This window comes from Anser cygnoides, chromosome 5 (genome assembly GCF_040182565.1).
Source record: "Anser cygnoides isolate HZ-2024a breed goose chromosome 5, Taihu_goose_T2T_genome, whole genome shotgun sequence".
NCBI lineage: Eukaryota > Metazoa > Chordata > Aves > Anseriformes > Anatidae > Anser > Anser cygnoides.
Window position 1 is genome coordinate 50,892,255 of NC_089877.1, and position 16,678 is coordinate 50,908,932.

Genomic DNA, 16,678 nt, shown 5'->3' on the forward strand with positions numbered 1-16,678 from the left:
TGACAGTTCCCATGCAAGAGCTGCTGTCGCCCCATACCCCAGCTGCTCCAGTACCTGTCCTTGGCTGCACTCCAGCCCACGGCTGGCCCAAACCCATGACACAGCCTTGTTTTCCCTGCAACTTCTGCTGCTGTTTGGCTTGCTCAATTCCTGGCATGCTGGGCAGCACGCTTACAGTCCCGCAGCCTAGGTACTTACGTAGCGAGTGGTGTGCTGTGGCTGCGTGAAACCCACGGGCTGGAATCAGAGAGCTTGTCTGCAACATCCAGCACTTTTGTGCCCAGATGCAGGGGCCTGGCCCAGGTGGTGACTCAGAGACTTAAACTCAGTTGTTAGTGAAGAGGGCAGGATCTTATTCTAAGCTCCTAATGAAGGTGATGCACAGTGACTCTTTGGAGGAGGCAAGAAGGGAGCTAAAGTGTTCTTTGAGGGGAACCTGTAGTGGTGGGGCATGGGGCTCAGATACCTCTTCTCTATCCTCCCCAGCACCACCACCTGCATCCTGACCGCACAGGGGCAGAGCAGCAGCAATGCAACTCCATGCTCTGGCACACTGGGCCTACTGATTTAGGTGACCCTCTAAACCCCTATCAGATCTAGATATAAGGGCCATTTCTGGACATCTTCCTTTCCCTCCTTTTGTTTCCTGCCTTGTTGAAGCACAGTGAGGGAAAAGGAACATTTCTTAACTTGGGGATCGTTCCTGCTTGATCCTCTTACTCTTGTATGGGTTAACTGGGTCCCACCCACTCGAGAGGAAAGGGAGAACCTCCCCCACGTGTTGGTGATCCTCACTAATCTAAATATTTTGACAGGAGTCCCATGGAGTGCAGAAACAACAGTGCTGGCAGCAGCTCCCACCACTGACTCATCCTGCAGAAAGAAATGTTGTGGGGCCCGAAATAGAGAAAGCTTTAAGTGCTGCTCATCTGACTGGCACAACCTTGCTGTGGCTGTGAGGGTCACATCTGGGGGCTGCAGGAGCTTTCAGGCCCATTCGGACAGCCAAAGATGTCCTTAGCTGCCCTGAACCCTCCCAGAGATGATTCAAGTTGGGTTTGAAGCCATTCTCTGGTGAGATGCTTTAGTAGGCAGCTGTGGAGTCACAGTGATCTGATGTGGGTTTGATTTAATTCTGTAGGAAGCTGCTGTAAGCCATGCGAGCTGTGGTAGCTGCCCAAGTGCATGCCTTCCTCTGGAGGCTGGTGCACAGCAGTGGGATGGAGATTAACCTCCTTCCCCCCTGGGCTGGGTTCAGTCGCTCGCCTGGTGCTGCCCTGCTCAGCTGGACAGCAGTGAACCTCCAGCCACGACCTTATAAATACCCACTAGGCTAATGTGCTAAAAGCTACATATTTTCCACCTGCAGTAGCAAAGATGTAAATAAATGGAAATAAATAAATAATTAAAGAAAATTTTCTTGTGTGGAATGGTTGAACCAATTTGGTCAAATAAGGTCTAGCCAAGTGGTCTTTCTGCAGTCAGCATGAATCTATTTACTTGTTTCAGTACTGTTTATTGTAGGTTTAAAATATTAGAATCAGATCTAGAAATTAAATGCTGGCTTAACCGTCCACTTTATCTCCAGGTTTTTGTGGGAGATTTTCGCGTCGGGCTATCCCCTGTACTCCTCTGGCAGCCCGAGAGCCTATCCTCACAGGTGGGTAGCGCATCACATTGCTTGTACTTTAGAAGAGCAGAACCTGATTTTTAAAGCTGTGGTTATAGTGCCTGTATTAGTCACAGAAGAACACTCTGCCTTCAGGTCTGAATTGCCTCATTAGTGAACTCTCTTGTTAGAGACACATCTTAGGATATTGCTGCCTCTGCTTCCACTTAATACCTCAGTCTGACAAGATCTTCTGGATCTAAATTCCTCATCATTTCCACCTCGGGCCTGACCCTGCTCTCCTGACATAAACATCTCCACCTGATTTGTAACTTTGCTCTCCTGGTTTCAGTGAGTTTATTTGATGTAGCAATCACACCTGTGCCATACAGACACACTGCAGCTGCACCCGGGGCCCGGCAGGTAGGGCCAGCAGGGACATGGTGGTGGCAGGCCCAGGCCCTGCCCTCACTGTGCGACGAGCAGCTGTACCTGGCTCTGAAAGCAGAGGTACTGCTCCCGGCTGACTACTGGCAACCGCTCACATTGTGGTAAAAGCCATAGACAAACACAATTAGGATGCTATTATATTTGGACTGCGGGCTCTGTCAACATTCAGTGTTTGGGAGAATGGGCCTCCGATTCCTGGTGCAGCATAAATAAACAAGGAGGATTACAGCTGGCTCTCAACATGCCGGAGTGCACTGTTCGACACCATTAGCATCTGAAACAATTGGTCCCCATTGATAGCACTCCCTTCAAGAAAAGCTTAGCAAGGCTGCCTGTCCTTCAATGCACCCCAGGCAGCAGAATTAGCAGAATTACTTCTTTCTGTCAGAGGAGGGTGGCAGGTGAGTGACAAGGTCATTAAGGGAGCACAGCCAGGGACTTTGCCTGCCTTTGCACTTCGTTTACCCGGTCAGCTTGTAACTCAATACAGAACCTCAGTATTTATGGCACAGGGTGAGATAAACCACATTTCTAAAAACAAAAACAAGTCTTTGAGAGGCTGAAAATGGGAGAGAAGAGGAGTGGTTTGCTCCTTTTACCTTTCACAAGGCATGAGTGAGCCCCAGGTTCTGCAGATACCACTCCGTGTGTTTGCCTTTACTTCTGAAAGCAGCAGGAGCACACAGGGGGAAGGTAAACATGGCTGGAAGTCTTCCCAGAAAACCAAGCCTCCACTTCAGCTCTTTCTTCTGCACCTTTCAGACCAGATCCTCTGCTGGCAATAGAAACTAGACCAATTTACAGCACTTAGAGCGCTCATATTTTTTTCTATATTTTAGGTCAGTTTTCAGACATCTCTGCAGTTTTTGAAATATATTGTTAACTACTGCTGGGAGGCAAATGATATTTTAAAAAGAGAAAGATTTCCAGTGCCTATCAGACCTGTCAGAGCTGGGGCATTAGAAGAACAACACCTCATGCAGTCCAGCTGCAGCAAGAGGCAAACACATTTTGTAACGACAGCTTATGCATACTGGTCAAGTTATAGCCCAGTGCTGGAGGAGCAAAGCCAAGCTTCCCAAAGGAATCCTCCAAGCAAACAGATCCACTTGTCCAGCCCCAGCTGTCAAAACAGGTCACCTATCAGTCTGGCATGGGTTATGATGCCATCAAGTTGTGATTCTGTGCAAAATCTTTACTGGAAATACATACACCTGCATGCTTTTATTTCTTCTCAGAAAGCATTAATTCACACAGCAATAAGTGCAATATTAGCTTTGTGTCATACCAAATGGAAATTTAAAAATGAAAGAAATTATTTGCTGATGACATCTTTTTCCTGCACTGTGCCTTGCACACACTGTTTTACCTTTTCATGTCATAACAACAACAATTATTTCTGAGCAAGGTATTCTAAGGGATAAAGATAAAAGCATCACCTGCAAGTAAAAGAAAACTAAGGAAATGACAGAACTACAGCTCTGCTTAACACCAGTGAGTGTTGTATAGCTTATTTGTAAAAATAAATAAATAAATAAATGAAAAAACACAAAAGGAAACCACAAAACCTCCCAAGACTGTGTTAGGGTGTTAGGTTACAAACTGCTATAGGAATAAGCATTTACACAGACATAGCAAATAGAAAAGACAGATTGAAAATGCTAAATAAGTTCAAAACATGCATATTTGCATTACCTTTTTGTTCTGAAATAAAAGGGTAATAATATTGTTGAAATTAGTTATCTCCTTGATTAAGTCTTAGTTCAGAAAATCCTTGTTGGTATTCATCTCCCTGCTTTGCCTGGATGTTTCGATCAACTGCAGGACAGCTTTGAAACACTCTCGCTTTGAAGCCTGGAGTTTATTTCTGGATCACCCCATGATCAGCGAATACAAGCCAAAATATAAGTTGTTCCGAATCTCAGATTTCCTGCTTGAAGATGTACTGCTGAAACTTTTTCCCATTCTAAAGTTCTTCTTTGTTGCATTAATCTGAGGAACTTCACTTCATCAAGCATCCTGTAACTAAATGACACAAAGTTGACCTTTCTATTACATCATTATTTATTGTCCCTGACAAGTAGACCATATATGGACATGTTTCTGGAACCTAAAGAAAAAAAAAAGAAAAGAAATTACCATATAATTTTGAAGTAAAATATGTTGTCCTGGAGAGTTTTATTTACATGGGTGAAGGGAGCTCAATTTACTTTTCCTTTAGCTGCTGCACGTTAAATGAAGCAGGCAAACATTACTGTGGGTATTTAGTGATGTTTTAGAGTGGTTTGTGCATTTTTAAGGCTACAAGGTTTGAGACTTCAGAATTCCAAAGACGACAAAAGTAGCTGTGAACCTGTTCCAAGTAATATTTATAAGAGCTTACTACTGGAAAAGAACAGCTCTCAAAACACTTAAATGTAGAAGACAAGACCCTCGAACACAAGACTGCCTTCGGCCATAAGAGTGAAATGGCAGCCATTGTCCCCACATCTGTTATAGGGCAAACTGGCAAAGGAAGAGATAACTCTGATTACAGGAAATAGTCAGGCACATACAGGAGAGCTGACACTGCTGGATTAACTGGAACATGGGCATAATCCTCCATTTGGGATGGTTACTATGTATTTGTCTAGCTAATATGATGAATGAAGTATAATACAGTATAATACAGAATCAAAATGATGCCTCTGCTTTTTCCTTCAGCTCCTATTTCATTAATTCCTGTGACAAAACATTGCATTTAAAAAGAATAAAGCCTGGATTGCAACAGGTCTCATTTCCTTTCAGAACACCTTGTTGAGCCTCAGGCTAGTTGTACTCACCCTGTCACTGCATAAACAACCCCATCCAAGGCTTGGCAAGAGCAATCTGGAAGAGAACCAATTTAGCATCATCCACTCCTACATGATCCCTTCCAACTTACCTGCTTTGCATTTAGGGTCTTTCAGGACTAGCATCATTCCTTCTCTGAGTCTGTTCTTCAATCCGACGTGCTCCAGCACAAGAAGATGGCCATTACATGACACGTCCCTCTTCTCTGCCGTCTGAAAAATGATCTACCCCTCATCACCAGTTCTGGGGCAATTGTTTTGTCCAAAGTTAAGGACATTCAACAATTACTGTGGCAGGCAAAGGAGCTGTGGATGTTGTCATTGAGTGGGTGTGAAACTCCTACACCCCTGACAGCATGTCAGCCAACCCTCTGTGACTTCTAAACAACACCCAACATTTTTTTTCCTGATATTGCTTTAAGATTGCAACCAGCCTTGCCTTAAAAACAAGAGTGAATATCTCCCGGATCTAACCCTTCTGCTTTCCTTTTGGCAGGCTCTCATCAGATCCACACCCTTGGCACTCTTATGGCCTGCATGATGACCCACTGAACTCAAGGAACAATGCTGATACTTCATTGCAGATTCATACTTGGAAAACGCAAGGGTGTGTAAGTCTTCCGGTAAGGTTATTTAATCAGAAAAAAGACACTGGAGCTCAAGGTCCCAGCAGCTATGAACATTGCAGGAGGTAACCCATGTCATTCACACTAAGCACACTTTCCTCCCTCCCACGCTCCTGGTTTTCCTTGCAATGCCCAGTGCATCCTTCCTACACAGAAACTGTGTGAAGCATACTCTGAGTCCTGGGGCATACAAGAAATTAGGAACATGTCACCGTAAGTCCTGGCCCATGCCTTGCTTTTCTTTAGCGTTATACAGATCAGACCATTCAAGTTGTGCACTGCATCAGATGTTTGCATCTGTACGGAGACACGCAAGACACACAGCACAAAGTGGCAAGGGCCACAGCTGGGTGGCTGCTTTTGGTGCAGGGTCCTCTGGTGCCTACCCAGCACAGCACAGTGCTGTAGCCTCTTCCATCACTCCACATTGCAGCAAACCAAATGCCACAGGCTGGTAGGTCATGGAGCAGGATTGCCAGCTGTAGCTCGTGAGTGGGAGAGAAGCTCCACCATGGAGGAGCTTTTTTGCATGAATATCTCCCTTGGTGCATGACTCTGGACAGACCAGGCAGCATTAAGTGCCCATTGCTGGAGGAATGCATCACTGTGGGCATAAGGGATTTGATGTATTGGGAGCACCTATGAAGGCTGCTGCACCCTTTTCTAATAAAAGTGCCTCAGAAGATCTATTTTTAGATACCACTGACTCTCACTTTTCTCTTGAGTAAAACATTTAACTCCTCTGTGTCTCATCTGCGTCAGTGAATAACTAAATGCATTAACTTCAGAGATGAGTTCAGATTTCTTCATAGACAGGAAGCCAACAAGATTACTTATATGGATAGAGATTGACAAATATGACTTTATTTAATCAGTATCTGTGAAATACTTTCTTATCCTCAGAGGAAGACCTCGTAGAAGTTTGCAATACTAATTACAGAAATATTACTACACAGTCATGAAATCATACATTTGGAGGCTGAGGTTTGTTTTTTTTTTTTTCCAAAACAATGTTGTGTCTTTATTACAACACATCCAAAGCATAATAATAACAATCATTATGATTTATTAGCATTGCATCAGATTTATTAATATTTCCCCTGGGACTCACCCAGTAATGAATTTGCATTTTCAACTTAACCCTGAGACATTCCAAGAGATTACAAAATGTCACCTGCAAAAATAAATACATAAATTCATGCCATTTTCTGGGACAGACTTCAAACTCAGACACTGCACATTAGATCTGTTTGCTTTCTCTTTAAATAGAAAACGATGGAAATAGCCAACTCATGCTGATGGGGGAGTCAGCTAGGGTCTCACAAACAGGGAGCAATAAAAAAGAGTTGAATCTGAGAGAAGACAAAGGACAACCATGTAAAAATAGCAAATGGCTAAATGAACAACAAGGTTCACTTTATTTTTTTTTGTTTCCTCAAAATAGCCATCAGAAGCCAGGTCAGGAAAGCACATTTAACGTGTTTTATTTTTGGATTTGTTTGCAGCCGCTAATACAGTTAGTTGAATTGAGTAGCCCTTCCGTTCCACTAAGTGCTATTTTCTATTAAAGCACAAATTAATCAGGTAACTAAGGCTTGTGAAAAAACAAAGTTCATTTGTGCATCCTTGGAGGCCTTTTACCCAGTTAAAGACTTGTTCTGTGCGCAAAGCCGGCAATGCATTTGCCATCACATGATGAAATCCAGGTGAGAATGGACACAGCACTGAATGTGTTCTCATCCTTAGCCTGTAACTCCCAGCAGCAACCACCTCTGCTGCCCCCAGACACTTGGCTCAGCAGTGCCTGTTCTGAAGGCAAGAAAATGCTGACTAGTTGCAACAGTAACAGTCCCTGGACAGAAAATGTGGCTCCAGGAGCAAACCTAACCACTTCGTTTCTGCCTGCCATTCATACGTACAGTTTTCAGCATGTGACAGTAGTAAGTGCTGAATGCACACAGATATGAGATGCAAAAAGATCCAGCCAAGGGGACCCCTTGCAGTATGGAGTTGCATATCAGCTGTTTGATTAGGTTTCCTGCTGACAATTTCTTATGTTTAAAGCAGAGCAACCCCACAATACTTTGCCACAGACTTGCGTGCCAGGTACCATGAACTCTTCCCTTGTCACTTACGTCTTGTCTGAACTTTTTCACTATAGCAAGACAGCAAGATAATTTGGGTGCTACCTCTCAATGTGAGTATAGACCTAGGGCACGTCTCTGCGCCTTTCACAATTGTGTTCCAGTAAGCAGAGCTTTGCTTTGCATTCGGTGTTGCCATGCTGCGCTTCCATCAGACACTCCCAAAGATTAAATGCAAATGCCAGAACCAAAAACAATCCTCCTGCACCTCCCGCTATACAACCCATGTTCAAACAACAAGGAGACAGAAACTCCCACAGGGGAAGACAGTTTCAATTTCCCTTGCAAGAACTAAAGATTGCTTTGGCCACAGTAACCTGAGAGAGGCAAGGAGCCAGAGGCACTTGCATGGGAAAAGGTGCAGAGTGTCACACATGCCCAGGGGTAGGGAATACAATATAGAGTTTTCCTTGCTGAGGCTGCTGTCTCAGTACTTCATCGCTGCAAAGATGTAGATTCTTTGAGTTCACTCTACTGAGAACATAATAATCAGGAGGGATTTAGCTCTCTTCAGTGACTCCTGGCCCTCACCCCTAAGCCAGGGTGGACTTTTGCTCAGTGTGCAACCTCCGCGTTTGCACAGTAGGTCTTCACAGAAAACTTTAACCTTTCAGAAGCAATCAAAATGGAGCCCTCAGTCTTCTGGAAACATGGTATGATCACAACGGGGAACACCCTGTATTAGGGTCCTAAGCCTTATTTCAGGTATCTGGTGACTCAGCCCAGACCTGCCATACCAGTGCGCTTTGGAAGAACGCACAGCTATTGCAGTCGTTGCCTCTCTGCAAATGTCATCCTAAGGTCACATCCACTGACTCAGACTGAACGAGCAATCAGCCAGAGGAGAACATGAAATCCTAATACAAAGTGAATGCAACCCCAAAACTATATGTAGAAAAAAAAAAAAAAACCTCCTTGGAGGAAGGGAAAAGCATAAACATTATCTTTTAGTTACTCTTCGCTGTCCAAATATCATTTATTTTATGCTATAATGTATGCTATTAAGAGTTCTAATGAAAGGTTTTTCTTTTTCTTGACCTTTACAAAATCCACAGAATTCAGAGATGTTGCTGCAAACCCTTTGCTCTGAGGCTCTTGCAGAGGAGCGGGAGGGCAAGAATGGCAACGTGAGACACGAGCTGCTGCAAACAGCGAAGATCCTAAGAGAAACAGGGACTCCAAAACAGCAATGGTGAAAAAGTCAGAGAGATTTTGATGGAAAACAAGCTTTGTACCTTTTTTTTTTTTTTTAAAAAAAAAAAGCAATCTGTGTAAATATACCATGGGAGTTTACCCCTCCATTTTATCCCATAAACAACTTTCTGAACAGTCTCCCTCTGCTACTTTACAATTTTGGATGCATTTCTCTGGTACCCTCTAATTCCTTTAAGACTGATTGGTTTCCAGCTATTGTGACTGCTGTATGCAAGAGCATCTGCTGTAGTGCTCTCCTCCCCTTTCCTGACCTGGGAACAGCAGGCCTTCTAGTTACAGGTCTGTCCTTGCTTTACTGTCCTCACAGAGAAAAAGCCCTTGGAAACCAAAAGATGTCCCCACCTAAATAGAACAGCTTGCAAAAACATACAAACCTTTCAGCATGATGAATTCAAGGAGTTCAGTTATAACTTTCTATGTGTCCAGAGTTAAACCAAGGCTACCAGAGAGATGAGGCAGAGTGAGACCCTGCTGCGCAGTGCTGCCAGGAGAAGCGGGTGGTTTGGGTTCCACAGAGATGAGCTCCAGCCTGGCTTGGGACAAATGCTGAAGGTGGCTTCCAGACACCCCAGCTGGAAGTGGGTTCATTGCCATCAGACTCAGAAACTCAAAGCAGGGGAACAGCCTGTCATCCCTACTGACTCCTGCCATGCAGCACTGGCCTGTTTCCCCTAGTGAGATGGTCAGGCCTGGGACATCATTGCTTGCTGCGCAGACAAGAGCAGTGAAAGAACCAGAATAGACTGTGCTAAAGGACATTGCACCATCATCTCTATTTAGCCAGTGCTGTTTTTGCAGTGCAGTCAAATTCAAATGTAATAAATACAATATTTAAAGCTCAGATCAAATTAACTCCCGTTTATAGTGCCACTGAGAAAGCTTAGCTATCCTGCACTGACTGCTCCAAGCACTCATGAGAACGGACCAGAGATTTATGCCTCCTTTAAGTTCAAATCACAATGCAACAGGTTTGTTTTGCAGGGTTGACATTTAATTGTTTGCCCTACTTCTCTCAGGTTAAATTTAGAGCTAAATTTAGGACAAGTGTCTGGACAGAATATCATATGACACCAGCATATATCTGTTGCACAACATGCCATACGAACATGTAACGTTCAATTCAGTTAAAAATAACCATACACTTACCTAATTCAGCAGGCTTCTGGATTCTATCTACTGAGCTGGTAATCAGACTGGGCAATAGTAAGAGTCACAAGCATACTGCGGGAAGGGACATCACTGCATGTAAGACAGAAAAAAATCCTTTTCTGTGTTAGCTCTCTTTTCTTATTGTATTGAGCAGAATTTACTGTCCCATAGTCATTTATATATGACAGCCTAGATTATCAAAAGGACGTGAATAGGTAAATTTCAGTGGAATTGTGCAAAGAACTGTGGAGTTTTTTCCCACCAAAGTGAGAGATCTCTGATTCCTCAAAAGCAGAGTTAAGTGGCTGTTAAACTCCCACCTTAAACCTGGAAGAGGGCAGATTCTTTCACTATTAAGAAATGGCTTGCAACATGCATGGCCTCCTGAACTACAAGAGGGCTAGATGATACCATTCAGTGTGGCTGAGGCGAGGAGACCCAGATCTCCAAACTAAGCATGATCAGCTTCTTGAGCTGTGTCTGGAGATCATAGCTCCAGGGAAAACCTGAGCACTCGGAAAAAAAAAAAAAAAAGTTATTCTGTGGAAAATCTGTTTAATACCTTTTCAGATAAGATGAGAACAAGCATGACAGCTGAGATGAAGGCTGGAGTAAGGAGCTGAGTTTCATTGACATTAATGAGAGCTGTAACAACAAGGAGGATGCATTTTCTCCATCAGAGCTGTTGCTGTGCTTCTGCCCTTTGGCATTTATGTAGTCCCACCCCACCAATAAGGACAGGTTAGGGGGCTTTCACCAGCTGTTGAGTGTTGGGGCTGCAGGTGCTGCTGTCCATGGGTGATGGCTACCGCTTTCCTTTGCTGAGGTGCACCAGGAGCACCAAGGGCAGCGTGCAGTGCTGTCCAGCAGGCAGGGCCCTGGTGTTCTGTGGGAGCTGAGCATGGAGGATTTTTTTTTCAAGGCATTAGAGATGGGATGCAAGCAGATCCCTGGGTCACTAGGCCAAAGCTGGTCCAGCCCCGATGGAGGGGCTGATGCCCAACAGTTGCCCAATAGCTGCAGGGTGCGTGTGTAGGGGCTTGGCCTGGGTGTGGGGGCTGCATGACTTCATGGGCTGCCTGGGCCTGGGCACCCTGCTCCGGGAGGCCCTGCTTCAACCTGGGGGCTGGGCTAGGTGACCTCCAGAGGTCCTTTCCATTCCTTTCAACCACTCTGTGGTTCTGTGATGGGCTGCAGCGGGCACTGTCCACTTTCCTCAGCAAAAAAACTCTCACCCATGGGTGGGACAGTCTTTTGGGATCAGAGTGAGGCACAATGCCACACCAGTGTAAGCAAGCCTGTCCATCCACTTTGTGCTTGTACTCCAGATACTAAAGCACTTTGCTAACAGGGCATGCCAGCACAGCACCTTTCAACAGGGCTTAAATCACGTTTACTATTTTTTCCCTTTTGACCTGAGGTTGTGACACAGGTTTATATGTCTTCAGCTACTCACACTCTATGTGTGTGTACGTAGGTACATGCAGAGTGTCAAAGATATTTTTATTGAAATGCTGCAATGACTGAGTCATTTCTTGGTTGGCACAGCCTATTTTTCATGACAATGGTTTGGTTTTCTCTGCTGCAACTGTACATCATGTCTGTCACATTAGTTATGTTCACAGTTACATAAATCTCTGACTTAACCTTATTTTCCATTTCTTGATACCTAAAAATCAATCAGGCCAGTGGTCAGCTTAGCTTGACCCCACTGGTTGTCTTCTGACAGTGGTGGTTTAGGAGCATTTGCAAGAAACTTCTGGCAGGATAAATTGTTCCCCTCAGAGAAGTCTTGATTGCTCATAAAGACTGGCTTAAATCTTCAAAACTTGGCAATTTACAGCATCTCCAAATATTTTTTTGATTAATTTACTTCTGAAGAATTCTGTTTTCATGTAGTGCTGAGCCCAAATTTGAACCTTGCTAAATTCTTTATCTCCACGACATTGTGAAGCAATGAGTTCCAGAGCCCCAAATAGCACATTTCTGGGGCTGTCGAACTTGTGGCAACATCTTGCTGTGTACCAGCAGAGAGAGACACACATGTGGATTTGAACACCAGGAGCAGGGACCCCCATCACTGATGGAGGCTGAAACTGTGAGCCAGGCATTAGAGGAAAGCGAGGCTGCACGCACTAAGCTTGCTTTTGACACACTGGGTAACAAAAATGACATTGGGGCATGCTTTGAACACCACGTTCAAGTTGTACAGGAAACTTTGTGGTTAGCTTCAAAAATAGTCAGAGGAAGAAAAAAATCCCCAAACACATGCATGAATCAAAACTTTGCCTTTGCCATCAATACAACAGCTCTTGATGAATTTGCAGGCACGCTCACCAGGGCAGGCTGTGCAGCACAGGACACCACAGGACGTCTGTGTCTGCCTAGAGTCAAAACATTTGTGTCATAAAAAAAGCAATCAATAGTCAGTGTCAGTTTTCACCAGTGTTAAGAAATGTCTCAGGCTATTGGTTTGCTGCTCAGGATGTGAATAGGAGCGGCATGTGTTCACAATCATTTTATTTGCTTTTAGCATAATGACAAAAAAAAAAAAAAAAAAAAAAGGAGAAAACAAAGATTTACCAGAAACCACCAGAATAATTGGAAGGTGCTCTCCTCATCACTGATCCACAATCCATACCACATGTTTGGCCTCAGCATCAGTTTGTTTCTGCTCTGCATCACATCTGTAAAATAAAACATAAGAGGCAGTACTCAACTAGTGGCATGCCCAGGTAGATTGGTCCAGGACCGGAGAAGCTGATGGCGTTACACCAGAATAAGTGAGGACAAAGCAGTCAGTCAAAACCCACTAAGGTCTCATAGAAAGAAAGAACAGATCAAGCAGGCATTGCCAGCCTTTTCTTTCCCTGCTGTACTTACACTTTATTGTTTATAACAAACTATTGTAATCTCTTCTGACCTTCCTGCCACATGTAACACACATATGAATAAGCACTCATTCTCTCTCTTCACATTTATATGTGCACATGTACAGATATCTTACTGGAAATTTACTATACTTGGGTAAAGTCCTTTACCTGAGACACCCACTGCAGGTACAAGTTAGTGTGGCAAGAGAGTAGCTGGGTTAAACATTGCAGAAGGTGTGGGCTTTCTCCCAACTTTCTTCTGATAAAGGATTCCTTCATAACCTCTGCTTCCAGACGCTTTCTACCCATCCTTAAGCTCTTCACTTTATGTCACAAAATGGACAGACCAGTCCAGGGAACTCAGTCTCTTGCATTTATTTATGTAAAAAATGAGCAGATGTTTAGCTAGTAGCGATCAGTATAACCCTGTTTATTTTAGTGGAACTGTGCTTAGTTGTTTCCAAAGAAGGTGCAGCTCAGACTAAAGAGCACAAGCAGCACTTCACATGTAGGCATGTAGCTCCCATCAAGAGACTTGTAAAACAGAGATTCTGGTCTGTGAAATAATGTGACGTGCAAATGGCATACACTCACTTGCCATGTGAAATTCTCATGACATTTTAGTGCTTTTCCTTTTAAGCTCCAGAGTCACATCTTATGTCTGGTAAGAAACAAACAATAAGATTTCGGGATCTTTGGAGATCATGAGAAGCTCTCTGTCAGTTCCATATGGTTCAAGGTAATTTGCTGACACAGAATGACAACCACTTTTGCAAATAGATCTGGAAAGGACCTTGATGACATACTTGTGCACAGAGCTCGCCACTCTGTCTGAGCAGAGCATCAGTGAAATATATATTTAAACAAACAAACAACAACAACAACAACAAAACCAGATGTGTGTTATGCAGACAGGCTGAACTGAAGCAAGCAGAAAAAGAGTTTGGCTTAGGAAGTTTATGTCTTTACTACACGGGGTGGACAGGTCAAAGCTATATTGGCTAAACATCTTCAAGAAAAATTAAGCATAAAAAATAGCAGCACTGTGTGTATCTTAGCAGAGAAACAAACAAACAAAAACTAATCTACATATAATTAAATAGAGTAAACCAGATACAAGCAGGGGGCTCTGCACCACTTTTGCTGACTACGGAGAGGAAAGAGTACTTTGCAGTGCAAATAAAACAAAATACACAGTGCTGCAGTTTGGAGGAAGATAAAATTTGTGTATCTCTGTGTACGCTACAGTGGACATACCCACATGCACACACAGATGCAAAAAGGGGACTGGGAACTGTGTGTAAAGGACAGCACCAAGCAAGTTGGGCAGCTTTTGAAAAAAAATCAAAGAAATCTAATGTTGAACCTCAAATTCTACTTGCAGCATTTACATTTTGGGAACTGATTATATATATATGTATATGTATATTTTTTAGTTGATTTTAAAACTTTAAGGCTGAATTTTTCCCCCAAGGTGTTACGTGCAGCAAAGAAGGGTGTTAGCATGACTGGGCAGTGCTTTGCATAGTGGCAGAAGAAGTATTTGTCAGGGCAAGCCCCAAAGCCCATGATATTTTGTCCCCTGCCTGGGTATGGCTGAAGCTGCCAGGGGAACACCACTGTGACCATGGCAGGAAGGCAGCTCAACACCACGGAGCTCAACTCCTTGATGCGCTCTCCCTGCTGACCAGAGATTGGTAGGAGACTTGCCATATCCTTAAATTTAGAAGGAAACTCTATGGGGAATATAGTGGCAAGGAATTCTCAGAAATAAAAGTGTTTCTAAAGAATTTAGGACAGAGAGGAGGAGTGACTGAATAGCAACTTTCCTGTACATGTGAAACAGCTCTATGTAAACTTAGTGTTGTGCATTTAAGTGTGGCATCCCAGAAAATAAAAACAAGCCAGAGTGATGTCAGTAGGCACCAACCATTTATTGGGTATTTGCTACATTTCTACAGATGGCTCACATTGACAGAATTTAAATCTGTCTTGCAACATGGGGAAGGCACATTGCAGAAGGCAGCGAGATGATTCATCATTTCAAAATTAAAATTTATAGCAGATAATATGGAGTCAATAAAAATAAAAAGACGGAACAACCCCAAAGAGGTAATATGACACACATGTGCACAACTGGTTGATTAAGCCCCAGAAAGCTTAGGACAGCTCTGGGAAACTGAGTGTGTGCAGCTGCTGCTCATGTGTGAGCCCACTTAATCCACCGCTCAATTGTAACGTGCCTACCACTGTGATACTTATTTATATACCACAGAGCTCTGACACATACATGCATCGACTGGCTTGATCGGAATTACTGTCCAAATCTACTTGCCTAGCTGCCTTACATCTGGCTGACTTGCTTGTGGGTCTTCTCAAAATGGCACAAAAGAGTCTTTCCCACGTGTTTTGGCAGCATTTCTTTCCAACAGAATCTCTCTTCAGAAGAATCAGCAACTTATCAGACATGCCCATTAGTTTTGCACATTTCAGGACCATTCTTTTGCAACCTGCCCTCAAAGGCCTCCGTCCTGACATTCGAGACTTCCAAAATTTGTAACCGTAAACAAATCAAACACAAAAGAGCACTTAAGGCATTTTGAATGGGACTAGCCCTGTAACAGAAGCCTTGTTTTTCGTCCCATATCTGCCAGGATTATTATATGAAATTAGTAAAATTACTAACTGGGACCATATCTCATTTTGCAATTTGTAGAACCTATAAAACCATCCAAGTACTTTCTCCAAGCCTCCAGCAGTTCTGACCACTGTATTAATCTCTGTGGAGGTGGCAGGACAAACGTCGCATGAAGAAAATCCTCAGGACCTGTTTAGCATCATCCATAAAGAAGGATCTGTTCAAGAGACCATGACACACTGAATTATACTGATAAAAATACATGATTCTTGCCTATCAGGATCTGGGCTTGTGGATTTATAAAAATTCAAGTCTTCAGATTTAAACACTGATTTTAAACTTAAGAGAAAAGTCTTATATAACGACTGCCCTGCTGATACTTTGTGGGTTGAACCTTGTTGGGAAACCTGTCTACCTCCTGGATGCCTCTCTTCATTGCAAGATATAGTACTATTTGTTTATTGCCTGGCCCCTGTATGCTAAAGTACATACTAAAGTATAATCTTGGCACCAACTAGTCAAGAAGCTGCACAGGTCTGTTTTATATTCTGGCCTGGGTGGTAGTATCAAAAGTACTAGCACCTGGTCAGTCCCTTCCTCTGGTCCCAAGGGAAGGAAAAGAAAAACAGCCACCTCCAGCCTGCTTTCTGCAAGGAATAAGGGACAAGTCATGCTTTCCTCTCTCACATACTGCGGTATGAGGCCAAAGAGGTTGGCAGCCCTGCGTGAGGTTCAGCTTTTTCTGCGTATTCTTGTGTGACACCGTTCTTTAACAGCTTTATAGAGAGGGTTGGTTATGAAGTTTTTTCTAAGGACAAAATGTCTGCTGAAGCCAAGGGCTATTTCACCGCATACAGATGAGTTAACAGGGAGTAAAAAAATCATGATCTGGGTAATGTTTTGGTTGATTTGATTGAGTGTTGCGTATTTTCCTAGGGAAGAAGAAGACAAAGGTGTCACTCACATCTCCATCATCCGTGAGGTTGGACAAATCTTTTTGCCTATTCATATGTCAGAGAATCCCAGAAAACTGCATTCTCTCCTTAAATCAAAGCAACCTCTTAACTCTTAGATCAAATGCTGCCCTCTCAGTGTACAGTGCATATATCCAGCCCTCTCAGCCAAGTAAAGCAGTGTCATGAG

At 43.5% G+C, this 16,678-nt stretch overlaps 1 protein-coding gene across 4 annotated transcripts in view; it reads right to left on the minus strand.

Annotated features, from left to right (window-relative positions):
• Nucleotides 1–5,166, minus strand: part of ASB2 (ankyrin repeat and SOCS box containing 2) — a 31,453-nt gene extending 26,287 nt beyond the window's left edge. Inside the window, exons 1-3 of one of the 4 annotated variants that reach the window (XM_066998286.1) lie at nucleotides 4,983–5,166; nucleotides 3,755–4,169; nucleotides 2,659–2,834 (exon numbers count right to left, since the gene is read on the minus strand). The gene's annotated coding sequence lies outside the window, so the exon portion shown is untranslated. Of the gene's footprint in view, nucleotides 1–2,658; nucleotides 2,848–3,754; nucleotides 4,170–4,982 lie in introns of all 4 variants that reach the window. The other 3 variants (XM_048070494.2, XM_048070496.2, XM_048070493.2) reach the window with 3 other exon arrangements.
• Between the last annotated feature and the right edge of the window lie 11,512 nt (nucleotides 5,167–16,678).